Genomic DNA, 12,002 nt, shown 5'->3' with positions numbered 1-12,002 from the left:
GGAGAAAACCCACGCAGACACGGGGAGAACATGCAAACTCCACACAGCCGAGGCCGGGATTTGAACCCTGGTCCTCAGAACTGTGAGGCAGATGTGCTGACCAGTCGGCCATCCTTTTACATATATTGGGAATGACTTAGCAAAATTATTTCTAATTTGTAAACCTAAACTGTTGGAAGTATAAAGGCCAACATGAATAGATCTGTTTGACTACACACACAGAGTTGCCCAAGATGCTGTCATTACAAAACATGGTATGTTAATTTCTTTAACACTTAATTGTGAGAGCTACATGGCATTTTATTGCAACATATATGTGATCATGCTTTTTTTTAATCAGGCTTTCATATCAAAATAATAAACATTTTTAATTGAAATAAAACTGATAAAATGGCTACACTGCATTCTAAATTATCACACAAATTGTATTTAAATGCCATAAAGATTTAAACAAAATAATAATTCAATTCTACTCATTGATGGTATTGCGTCTCAGGCCTCTTTGGATCGCTGAAATCAATCTCAGAGACTTGTGATTTAATTAGTTTGCCAGGTGAGCCCAATAAGAGGATAAACTACTGAGGAAGGACGTTCCACATTATGAAGCAGATTACATTTTCAAGCAACATGGGATCAAGAAGAAGAAGAACAAGAAGCACCTTCATTGTCATGAAGCATGCGTGCATGTACATGAAATTTGTTCTCTGCATTTTATCCATCATTGTGAACACACACACACTTGTTAGTGGAACACACTGGAGAAGGGGGCAGCTGAAGCGCCCGGGGAACAATTTGGGGTATCAGTGTCTTGCTCAAGGACACCACAGCCATGAGTCTGGGGGATGTTGGCGGATGGTCCGGTAGGGGTCTTGAACCTATGTCCCCCACGGTGGTAGGTGATGATCTTAAGCATTGGGCCACGGGTGCCCAGAAGGATGCCGAAAAGCGTGTGCCATAAAAATAGATCGAATTAAGCAGCTGGTAGCCCATTGTAGCAAAAAAGTATTTGAAGCTGTTAGATGTGTAGGATCCTCTAGAGGCTTGATCTTGGGGAAGCAATGCTCACAAGCAGAAACGGCTACAGTGGCTCAGAATCACAGGGCTCATTTTTAAACAGTCTTGTTCACTGATGAGTGCCGCGCAAGCATGCAAGTGAATTTCACTTTCTCATTATGTACAACCTCTGCCTCCTGACAAATGTCACCCGTATAGTTTCTGGAAAAAGAAAAGAACAGTGAGCGTCCTTGTTTTACTCGATAAGTAACAATCTGAATGCTCAGACTCTAGGTCAGGTAAAATCACATGGCTCAGATTTCAGGGGAACTTTCACCTTGCAAGCTTAGCAAATCCTTCAGAGGAACTAAATAAAAACAAACAAATGACTAAACAAACCTCAGGTTTACCCGCAGCTGACTTTCAGAGTCAGGCTGTACTGTATTTTGTCTCTACTCCATTTAGCTATCTACTGAACTGTAGTCTAGCCTGTAGATTTCAAATATACTAAAACTTCACAATCAACAACAAAAATAAACCGTTTTAATGTCAAACAAAACATGGACAGACAAAGACTGATAATATAATATTGTGTCGTATTGTCATTGTTACGACATGTCATGTAAGATGTATACAGTAATTGGTACTTACTGGTCAGATGATACATTTTGGACAGTAATAGCATTTGGGTTGTAATACACCTGACAATGTGCCAGAATCACCTTCAACAGGGCTCAGGTGACATCTGTGGCAAATCGGTGGCGTATCCTCTTTCACTCAAGTCAATGGACATGGTAATGCGGGCTTTTATTTGCAATACAATGTTTCCAGCCTCTTAATTGACTATCAGCTGTTGATGTGCACTCATTTCCTCTCCACACAACTATAAGAATATAGATGGTAATGGGAATATAAATTAAACCTGTGCTCGGCTGTGCTGTCACTCTTACACAAAGTCAATAATAAAGCCGTTTAAAAAAGGCCTTCAAGAGCAACGTTCTGTTTTAATTCATGGTTGCAGTACAGTGGTGAAATTTCCGGTTTGAAAAAAAGAAAAAAAGGAAACTCCATCAGCTGATGCCTGAGTAGCACTCAAACAAGTGAAACACATTACAACTGTACATAAATCACTCCAGGAGCTTGCTGAATGTCACAAGTTAAAAGGTCCCGTATTTTGGCTATTTAGACCTCCATTGAGTGACTCTCTAACATGGACTTAGTATCCATCCATCCATCCATTTTCTGTACCCCTTATCCTCACGCGGGTTGCGGGCGTGCTGGAGCCTATCCCAGCTATCTTTGGGCGAGAGGCGGGGTACACCCTGAACTGGTCGTCAGCCAATCGCAAAACACATATAGACAAACAGCCATTCGCACTCACATTCACACCTACGGGCGATTTAAGAGTCTTCAATCAAGCTACCACGCACGCCTTTGAGATGTGGGAGGAAACCGGAGTGCCCAGAGAAAACCCACGCAGACACGGGGAGAACATGCAAACTCCACACAGGCGAGGCCGGGATTTGAACCCTTGTCCTCAGAAGTGTGAGGCAGATGTGCTGACCAATCGTCCAGCGTGCCGCCTGGATTTAGTATAAAAGTGTCAAATTCATTTAAAAAAAAAAAAAATAAACACCTTTGTTTTGTCATACCAATGTCCAGAAAAGGTCCCACTGACAGCTACTTCTGTTTGACCCAGTTTTGTAAGGCTTTATTTGGCTAGGACCGCCCTTTTTCCTCTGGTTGGTTCCCTCAATGTAGAAGGCCCACTTGTGAGAGCACAGGTGTTTGTTATGTTGACAGAGCTGGCTCTGGAGTGGAAAGGGAAGGCGGAGATCTTTGCTAGTGAAGCAGATAAGCTCAATTCGAATAACCTGAATTCAGAAAAAAGTCTGGAGCTCAGGAATGCATGGAACATTTTAATGCATATTTTACATGTTGACTGAGGCACCATAGAGACAATATTACATCCCAAAGACTAGAGAAGTTGGTTTGGCAAAATATGTTCCCTTTAAACTTCTTTACACAGTACTTTAATTGGTCTATAAAACATATAGTGGTCGAAACAAGTTCTGGTGTACCAAATTCCAGGCATCTCAAGTCAGCCGGTGCTCATTTCCTTGATGCATTTATTGTAACCCTGACAAGCATTTTCTTTTTTTCCAGTTATCTTGTAAAATGAGCAGATGTCACTAATCTCTATAATGTTAGCCTTTGAATTACAGTGCTCCAAAATGACTTACTTGCTCCAGTGTAACAAATCATTGTATTCTGTTTTTATTTACATTTTACACAATGTTCCAACTTCATTGGAATATGGGTTTGTAAATAAAACACACCCAATTGACCAGATGCTGATTATTAAATGTATTAAAGTGTGTTAGAACACCACGGAGGATTTTGCCAGTCAAAGTTGGATGAAATAAGTTTCGCTCCGACCAACCAATCAGCGGACGGAAAAGTGATAACGTCATCGAGCGCCAGCCCTCTGGCACTGTGACGAAAATTTGGAAAACAGACTGGTTAAATAAACAGTTTCTTGGCTAATACTGTACTACATAGTTGAAGTCACATCGGCTCGCACTATTGATTTTGAACGCCCTGGGCAGATTTGATTGATGTGACAACACATAGAAGCTCAAATCTGATTGGACAAATTTGAACATCCACATGTAGGCTACTAGAAGCAGTGCAGACATGAGAAACGAAGAGAAAAGACCGCTGGGAATACGTTCAGTGCTTCTGATCGTGTCTAGGCCAGCAGAGAAATCCATGGTAGCCCTGACCGCCAATCACTGTTACAACAGCTTGCTGCCAAAAAATACCCTTTAAAAAGTCACTGTGCAGGCTTTACTGCACTAGATGGACTGCCTGAAGGGATCAATAAAGACCTCACCCTTCCTGGAGAAGGTCATTCAAAACAGGGAGTCTGTCCTTTTAAAGTAATCTTTGGACCACTACCCATTGTGGACGCTCCTGACACAGGTGTGCATGTGAGGGAGATCTCTACTCTGGGGTGTATTTTTAATTGGTTTTCTAAAGGGTTTCTTCCTGTTAAAGAAGAGTTTTATTTTCGTTTACTGTCTTGAATTATATGATATGTTGTACCGAGCAGCCAGGGAAAAGATGAATGTTTTCTTACGTGACCACGAGCTCCATTTTCAGTTCATTATCATCAGGTTTCCTCCTATCTTTGACTGGGGTCATCTGCAATGGCGTAACGGTAAAAATCATAAAAAAGACATAAAAAGGTGTCACATAATGTCATAAACAATGGTGAGCCAAATCTGGATTTTTAAGCATTTAGAGGCAAATTTTGGTTCTGCGCAAAGTCAGCTAATAATAACAATTTCAGGACTATTCGGTTGCTACAGTGAGATTAAGTTTGGCGGAAATGTTATGCGAAAAAAGAATACAGCCACTATAATTTGCCTTGAAGTACTTTGATAGAAAGCATTTGCTTCAGATCTGCGATCGTTTGAGCAGGAGCATGTGGGAGATTAGGTTAGACACATGAACAAATGCATTTGCCAGCCCTCTAGAGTGCTGTGGTTGACATCAGAGACACAAAACGGCGCAACGGACCAAAAGAAAGAAGCACAATATTGATACTGTTTAACTTCATTATTTTGGAAGGCAAACCGAAGTGAAAGGACAAATGAAGGACAGAGAGAGAATACTGTAAATGTTTGTAAGAGAACATTTCACATGGTACCAAAATAGCCAAATAAAAAGCAGTCGACAGCAATTTATTGTACAGTGGAACCTTTAAGGCGGGGTATCTTCAAATGGTGAACCGCGTTCCGGGTCTGGACCAGGTCAACCCACAGTTAATTGCTGTTAAATAAAGGAAGTACGTGCATCAATGCAGCCTTTTTTTTTTCTAGTGATGCACCGAAAACACTGCGAATGGCTGGCGACCGGTTCAGGGTGTAGCCCGCCTCCTGCCCGAAGATAGCTGGGATAGGCTCCAGCAGCCCGCGACCCGAGGAAGGATAAGCAGTAAAAGAAAATGGATGGATGCACTGAAAATAGCCCAAAAGTACATTTTCGGTTTCTTTTTTCACCGAAATAACATGTCTCGTGCATAACATGTCACATGTTGATCACTGAAAGCCAGCGGGTGAGTGTGAACACATCATAGTAAAGAATTCTTTACTGTTAACAAGCAAAGCCCTGTAGAGCTTTGCTGACTATCCAGTTGAATTGACTGGGGGGGGGTCACTTTATTAGCCACACGCGACACTCACGGTTTGATAATGACATAGTGCCATAGTGCCGTAAATCAACCATAAATGTGAAATAAGCATCCATCCATCCATTTTGCGTACCTCTTACCGTCACTAGGGTAGTGACTGGGCGAGAGACGGGGTACACCCTGAACTGGACGCCAACCAATCACAGGACACATATAGACATATAATTCTAATTTGCATGTCACGATGAATTATGGGAACCGCGTGGCTTTTCCGTCATCATGCTAGTGGCTACTAGCGCAAACGCAGCGTTCCTATTGTTGCCAACCTCGCTACCTTCCACTGTGGGAGAAATGCCTGTTGCATCCCATTTAGCGCTGCTACGAGCTAACGCGACTAAATACGACGCCGAGCCGCGGAGGCGAATGTGTGCCTCACGTCAGTAAGTCAGTAATCATCACCTCGAAGACAGTAAATAAACTACACTTTTAGACAAGTACCCTAATACCAAAGGACAGAGGACAAGACGGGACAGATGGCGCACCGTGATAATTGCTAAGCTATTACACGAAGTTGCAAAACACCAAAATAAGCAATTGGGTGGTACAGTACACTCGTCACTTGTCTGCCTGCAACCGCGTTATAGTGGATATTAGCCAACGTCGAAGAGCAAATTAGTACGTTTATCGAGGGAAATACGGCAATATACGATAACGTTAGACAGCTACCATCAATGAATTCATACGTCAACGCTGCTACATCCCCTGAGAAAATGAACCTGTCATTTAAAAGTATGTTAATACAATACATCTTTATAATATAACCTTTATTATTCCTACGATAGAGAAATTTGCATCATTTGAGCGTGGAAGACGTGTGGCTGCAAATGAGGCCGCCATTGAAGAGTTGATACAAGGACGCTTAAGCTGCTGTGTGCTCCACCAACAAGTGTGTGTGTTCACTGTGATGCGTAAAATGCAGAGAACAAAATGTGGGTGCATGCATGCATGTTCATGACAATAAAGATGGTTCTTCTTCTTCTCCTTCTTCTATTGAAGCCATCATTTCATAACAATTCTGATTATAGAGTAATTATGTTGTGGAACGGAACAGTATGCAGAATGTCTTTACCCTTTTACATAATATACTGCAATAACTGCCCCGTGGTAATGTTTTTGACAATTTAAAAAACATGGAAGTTCAGACAAATTGTTCTGGAAGCGAATTTCTATAGGTTGACAGCTCTGCAGTCATAGCCATAAATGCAATGTAATCAATAATGAGCATAGTTTTATCATTAATAATTGGCAGGTTTGATTTATTTTTAGATTTTAATCAATGTAAATCGTTGTGTTGCATTTTTTGTATGAAAAGCGGTTACAAAAAAAGCTTGATTGATTGTTAATGTCTTTCTGTGTCTCGGCTTTCGATTTTCAGCCTTTGGCTACATTCGGTATTACAGTAGCTCTTGTTGTGAGCATGCGATCACAATGAGCCAATCAAACTGTCTGTTTAACAGAACAGATTTGCAGCATTTAAGACATGACACGGCATGGCTTGTTCCGAAGTTCGGAAAGTTGACTCAGGAAACACAGTTTTTAAAAATGAACGGCGGGACCAGTACCTTTCTATTCTTCCAGAAAGCAGCACAAAATTGTTGCGTCTTATACGTTGCAACACGGTGGCGTTAATACAGTATAAGCGGGAACATTAAGTAGTACTTTCAAATGAAACAACCAAATATATCCACTACACTCGGAGGTCAGAACACACAAGATAATCGAACTGAGAGTCCAGTACTGACTGACAACCTATCAGAGAGCAAATGATTGTTAGAAATTGGGGCAACGTAAACGAGCATTTAGCCACGTTTCGGTCAAAAGGGAATGTGTCAATGCAGCTGCTGAGACTTGATTCAAAGGTAAACACAATCACATTTAACACTTAAAATGTGCATCCGCCTTCTGATTGACTTGAAAGCTAGGCTTACTTTGCCTGTTCAGTGTTACTTGACATTTAGGCCTGGGATGACTGTGCCGCTTTACCCACAACCAGGACACCCCCCATGCAAACCACACAATCCTCTACGACCCAGCCCCCCCCCCGAAAGAATTTCTTTTTTTTTTTCTTTGAGGAGCAAATTTGCTCATCATTTCTTCATTTGAGGAGCAACTTTCTCATTTTTGCCATAAACCTGCTTATGGCACAGGCTCTGAAGCGGGGTTTTTATTAAGCAATAAAAATATGACAATATAATGGGGGAATTGAATGTAGGGCTGCAGCAACTGACTATTTTTGTACTCAAGTATCCCCCGAAACCTTCTTCTGTTTGTGTACATAACCTATTTTACCACTTATTCCTCTCGGACCGCCCTTGCCACGTTTCACCTCCATGACTCAAAAGTGTAGCCACTTACAGATGAGATGGGAGTAAACTGGCCATACTGTATGTCACACAGTGACTACACGGAACAAAACCTTTAAGCACCCTGTATGTAAGTAACGTCAGTGTTGGGGAAAGTTCTTTTTCTACACGAACTAGTCCAAAAAAAAAGTTCACCGTTCCTGTATGTTCGGCCGGACCAGCAACACCTCATCACTGGCCAAGAAAGCTCACCAGCATCTCTACTTCCTGCGCAAGCTGAGAAGAGCCGGAGCCCCGATCCCCATCACGTGCTCGTTCTACATGGGGACCACACAGAGTATCTTGACCAACTGCATCACTGCGCGGTACGGAGCCTGCAAGACTCTCCATCGCATAGTGAGGGCAGCTGTCCTCTGCCCACCTGAACCCTGGCGCTCCGGAAACATGTAGATGCACGCACACACACACACACACACACACATAATATACGCACACACACTCACACCAGCCACTTTAGCAGCATTGGGGTTTTGTCATCTAATTTATAAATGTCTTATTTGCATTGGTTCTCTGACCTTGACTATGTTGCACACGTCACCTGACCTTTGATATTTGCACATTCAATTAATACTTTTTATACTGTATATATACTATTGTTTATTTAGCTTTTATGTTGATGTTATTATTTGTACTGTCTTTTGTAGCACAGCGGGCCCTTGAGTACTGTAATTTCAATCCTCTGCATGTGTTACGCATATTGACGAGTTGACAATAAAAGTACCTTGTACCTTGTAAAACGTGTTAATAACAAAGTAGCCAGTTGGTATACAATTTACAATTTATACTTTAACATGCCATCAGTAAATTTATATTGTAGTTGACCTCTGCACGACAGAGGGAGAGTTTACGGTTTCAAGTGTATTTATGTTAGACATCAAAGCTCTCTATATGTTTTTTATTTTTTTTTACAGTGCAATGTGCAAACTATGGCTTTCATTTGCTCCGTGTGTCATTGACGTTTAGCGTTGAGGGAAAACGCCATATCCATAATAAACACTTCCTGTTATTGGGCTATGCAGATATGAACAATACAATATATCTTGTATGTCACGACGACTGTGCTGCAGTGTTCCCTGTGGTCAGGATGCAATAAAATGTAGCAATGTGTGACTCACATTTATTACTTCATGCTGTATAACATGCATGATTCATATCAAGCCTATTGAAGTAGTACAAGCATTCCAGCTTTTGTACATTTTGTCCACACATAGGCTAGGGAAATGTGGAAGTGAGTGTAGTTAATCGAGAAATGCATTACTGTACTAAAATGTACACCAACAGACCTTTTACACAGTATATCCTGACTAGGTGGAGACTATAGTCATCTACGTAGTGTTTTACTGACCATTTTGCAGAATGATTTGAGATGGTGAACCGTGAACATTCATGTTGTTGTCATGGACAAAACTCCTCTCAGCACAGCCAAATCCACATGATTTAATTAACACCGTTTCGTATCCAACGGCCACATGATAGATGAGAGAGATTAGACACACACACACAGATAGACACACAGAGAGACACAGAAAGCACCAAAAATAATTAATGCTCAGTTTTGATTGACACTATCGGAGAAACATTAATTTGACAATGTGTTCATAATTGCACTTGCACTGGTTTATAAAAACCATGCATCATACTGAGGGCTGTCTCTAATAGTTTGAATTTACTCATGTAGCTAAATGAGGTATGCCAATTATGAATAACGGCTCTCAGTATTTATCAGAGTGGTGCAAGGGCCAACTGGTCAGAATCTTGCGGTGAGTGAGTGGTGTCCAGTTTCTACAGTATTGTGGTTTGGCTTTGTCATAATATTACAATACAGTAGCTCAAGAGCTGTTCCGATACCATACTTGCATATTACCATTTCGTACCGAGACATTTCTTCATCAATGTGTTAGTATTACTATGACTACCTGTCAAATAGAGTTGTTTACCCATGGTCAGCGATTGCACAATGAATCTCTGTCTTTCAGAGCGAGCTTCCTGGATCATGCAAATGTGGACGAAAGAAGGTTAATGAGATCACACTTGTTATGCGTGCTGTCCAGGAGCTTTACTTTTGCTGTCCAATGTATCATATTTGGTCCAATCAGGACATATCACAGCATGACCTTTTGGTACAGTACACCGGATGTGCTCACAATCTTTTGGCCACTGCATCTTCTGAGAGCTGCAGGCAAGATACAGTTGTTCACATTGCGGCAATTCACTACCGAGGTACACTATGTCCAGTTGTCCTGAACGAGGCAACTCGTTCAACCATTTTTAAGGCAAAACACAATGACAAATCCATCTTCCAAACAACACTGGGTACTTTGTATGCATCCTTGTTTCAAGGTGTTTAAAGAGCCTAAATGAGGTATTATGAATAACAGCTGTCAGTATTTATCACAGCGGTGCAAGGGTCACGTGGCCATAATGTTGTGGTCAGTTGTGTACAGTTATGTACAGTAAAGTAGTTTGGCATAATGAAGATGACAGCTTTATGTTACAGTATATCAAGTGTTCCCATGCAATACTTGTATATTACTCTTCTATGACTATCATATTTGCACACAAATGACACGTGTAAAGCACAAAAACATACTTTTCTGACAATGTCAACAAATCGGCGACAATCTATACAGTACGGAGACTGTATAGATTGTCGCTGTGTATAATGCATGACATTATAGCGATGCATTCGTGAGAGGCACGATGTCCCATCTTCCATAAAGGCAACACGTTCAGCCATTTTTAAGGCAAAACACAATATCACGCAATCTTAAAAAAAACCACTGTACTTTGTATCCATAAAGGTCTCAAAGCGTTGAGGTAGCACACAGTAGGAGGCAGACTGAGTTCCTGTACGTTTTACACGCTTCTATACGTTCACGTATGGGTCACGTTAGCGTCCAGGGAATAGACAGGCCGGCCGGCCGGGTTGACGTGAGGACAGCGCTCGCTCACCTTGCACCGTCGCCCTCACTGGACGTGATATATAAGGTGGACCCCGGATAGGAGCGACACTCACCAGGCTCCACTATGAGCTGCGCGGCCGCCTGAAGAAGCGTCAACAATTCAGCCACGCCGACGACGTGAAGAAAAACGCAGAACAAATACGTGGAAGTGAAAGCGACCGGAGCAGCATTTACCGTGTCAAAAAGGCGTCCGAGCCTCTCCCAGTGGCCCACTTCCCTCCGCCAACTGCCAAAGCCACTGCCACGGTCGGTGTGTGCGCGCTGCGTCCTCCCCCGTGCCTGTGCGGCCGAATGCGGGTCAGAAGAGAGCAGGCTGCCTCGGCTGTGGTGGAGGGCTCGTCGCGAGGCTCACAGCTGCTCTCTAGCGGCGGAGCAAGGGACTGCAGCGGGCCACAGTTGCATAAATCCTCCGGAATGCCGGCAGAATTAAAGGGACCATGACACGACGTTTGACCACAGCGACGTCAGTTCAACAGCAACAAAACTAGGCCAGCGGCGGGAAAACGGCAGTGCACAAATGCCCCAATCGATTTTTTGAAAAAGCTCAATATTTATGTTTGTCTTGTGTATGGACAGTGATGGGAAGTAACACACGTTTCTGCATTTAATAAAGGGCTGTTTGCAATTTTTAAAAAAGATCCCTTTGTCAGATTTTTTTAAACCTGACAGTAGTACATCAGTAAAATGACCTGCGAAGAAAATTATTCCTCTCTGGATTGAATTTAAGCTTGAAGAAACCACCACGCCCAGTGAAAAACGACCAATTAAGGTGTGGCACACGAGTGTCAATCATTTGCCGTGCACTTGTTTCCTCGGGCTTTAGGCGCTTTGCTGAAACTACTGCGGAATAGCCACCTCCGGTTAGGAACAAAAGTTGAAGAGACAAAACAAGGGTGAACATAGAAGCTGCCTCTCAGAGGACGAGGGGCCAAAGACAGCTGAGATGATTCAGAACTGACGCGACAGTAGCAACCTTTCTGTTTATGGCCTCGTTTTAATTTTTAATTGACTTTACATTTCAAAAAATAAAAGCTCAAACGAGGGCTAAATTGTCGTAGACGGCGCTTATGTGGCCGGGCGCAAATGCTGGCAGATTCTCATTTTCGTGCATGCACAAGACTCGCTTGCGTGTGTCTGCCAGCTTGCGCCAAGTCGGGCTTCCGGGCGCAGCAGAGGGCGTGTCCTTGGGTATGCGTCTGGCGGAGTGACAATTTGGTGGCAGAAAGTTGATCTAAAATATACACGTGCTTCTAACGGCCGGCACAGGCTAGACTGCTGTATTCCAGCATCCTCCCACATTCCCAAAACACGCACGTTAGGTTAATTAAAGACTCTGAATTGTTTTTTTTTTTTGTCTATGTGCCATGCGATTGCCTGGCGACCAGCCCAGGGTGTATCCCGTTTCTCGTCCGAAGTCAGCTGGGA

At 42.6% G+C, this 12,002-nt stretch overlaps 1 protein-coding gene across 11 annotated transcripts in view; it reads right to left on the bottom strand.

Moving 5' to 3' along the window:
* The window catches only part of LOC133465822 (thyroid hormone receptor alpha), an 87,214-nt gene extending 76,273 nt beyond the window's left edge, over positions 1-10,941 (bottom strand). For 4 of the 11 annotated variants that reach the window (XM_061748923.1, XM_061748924.1, XM_061748929.1 and 1 more), the window contains exon 1: positions 10,752-10,941. The gene's annotated coding sequence lies outside the window, so the exon portion shown is untranslated. Of the gene's footprint in view, positions 1-4,135; positions 4,201-8,959; positions 9,290-10,630; positions 10,665-10,751 lie in introns of those variants that run through there. The other 7 variants (XM_061748926.1, XM_061748930.1, XR_009784763.1 and 4 more) reach the window with 6 other exon arrangements.
* Positions 10,942-12,002: the final 1,061 nt, after the last annotated feature.

This window comes from Phyllopteryx taeniolatus, chromosome 16 (assembly GCF_024500385.1).
Source record: "Phyllopteryx taeniolatus isolate TA_2022b chromosome 16, UOR_Ptae_1.2, whole genome shotgun sequence".
Classification (NCBI taxonomy): domain Eukaryota; kingdom Metazoa; phylum Chordata; class Actinopteri; order Syngnathiformes; family Syngnathidae; genus Phyllopteryx; species Phyllopteryx taeniolatus.
The sequence above is the reverse complement of the archived record's forward strand: the minus strand, read 5'-3'. Positions and strand labels throughout refer to the sequence as shown.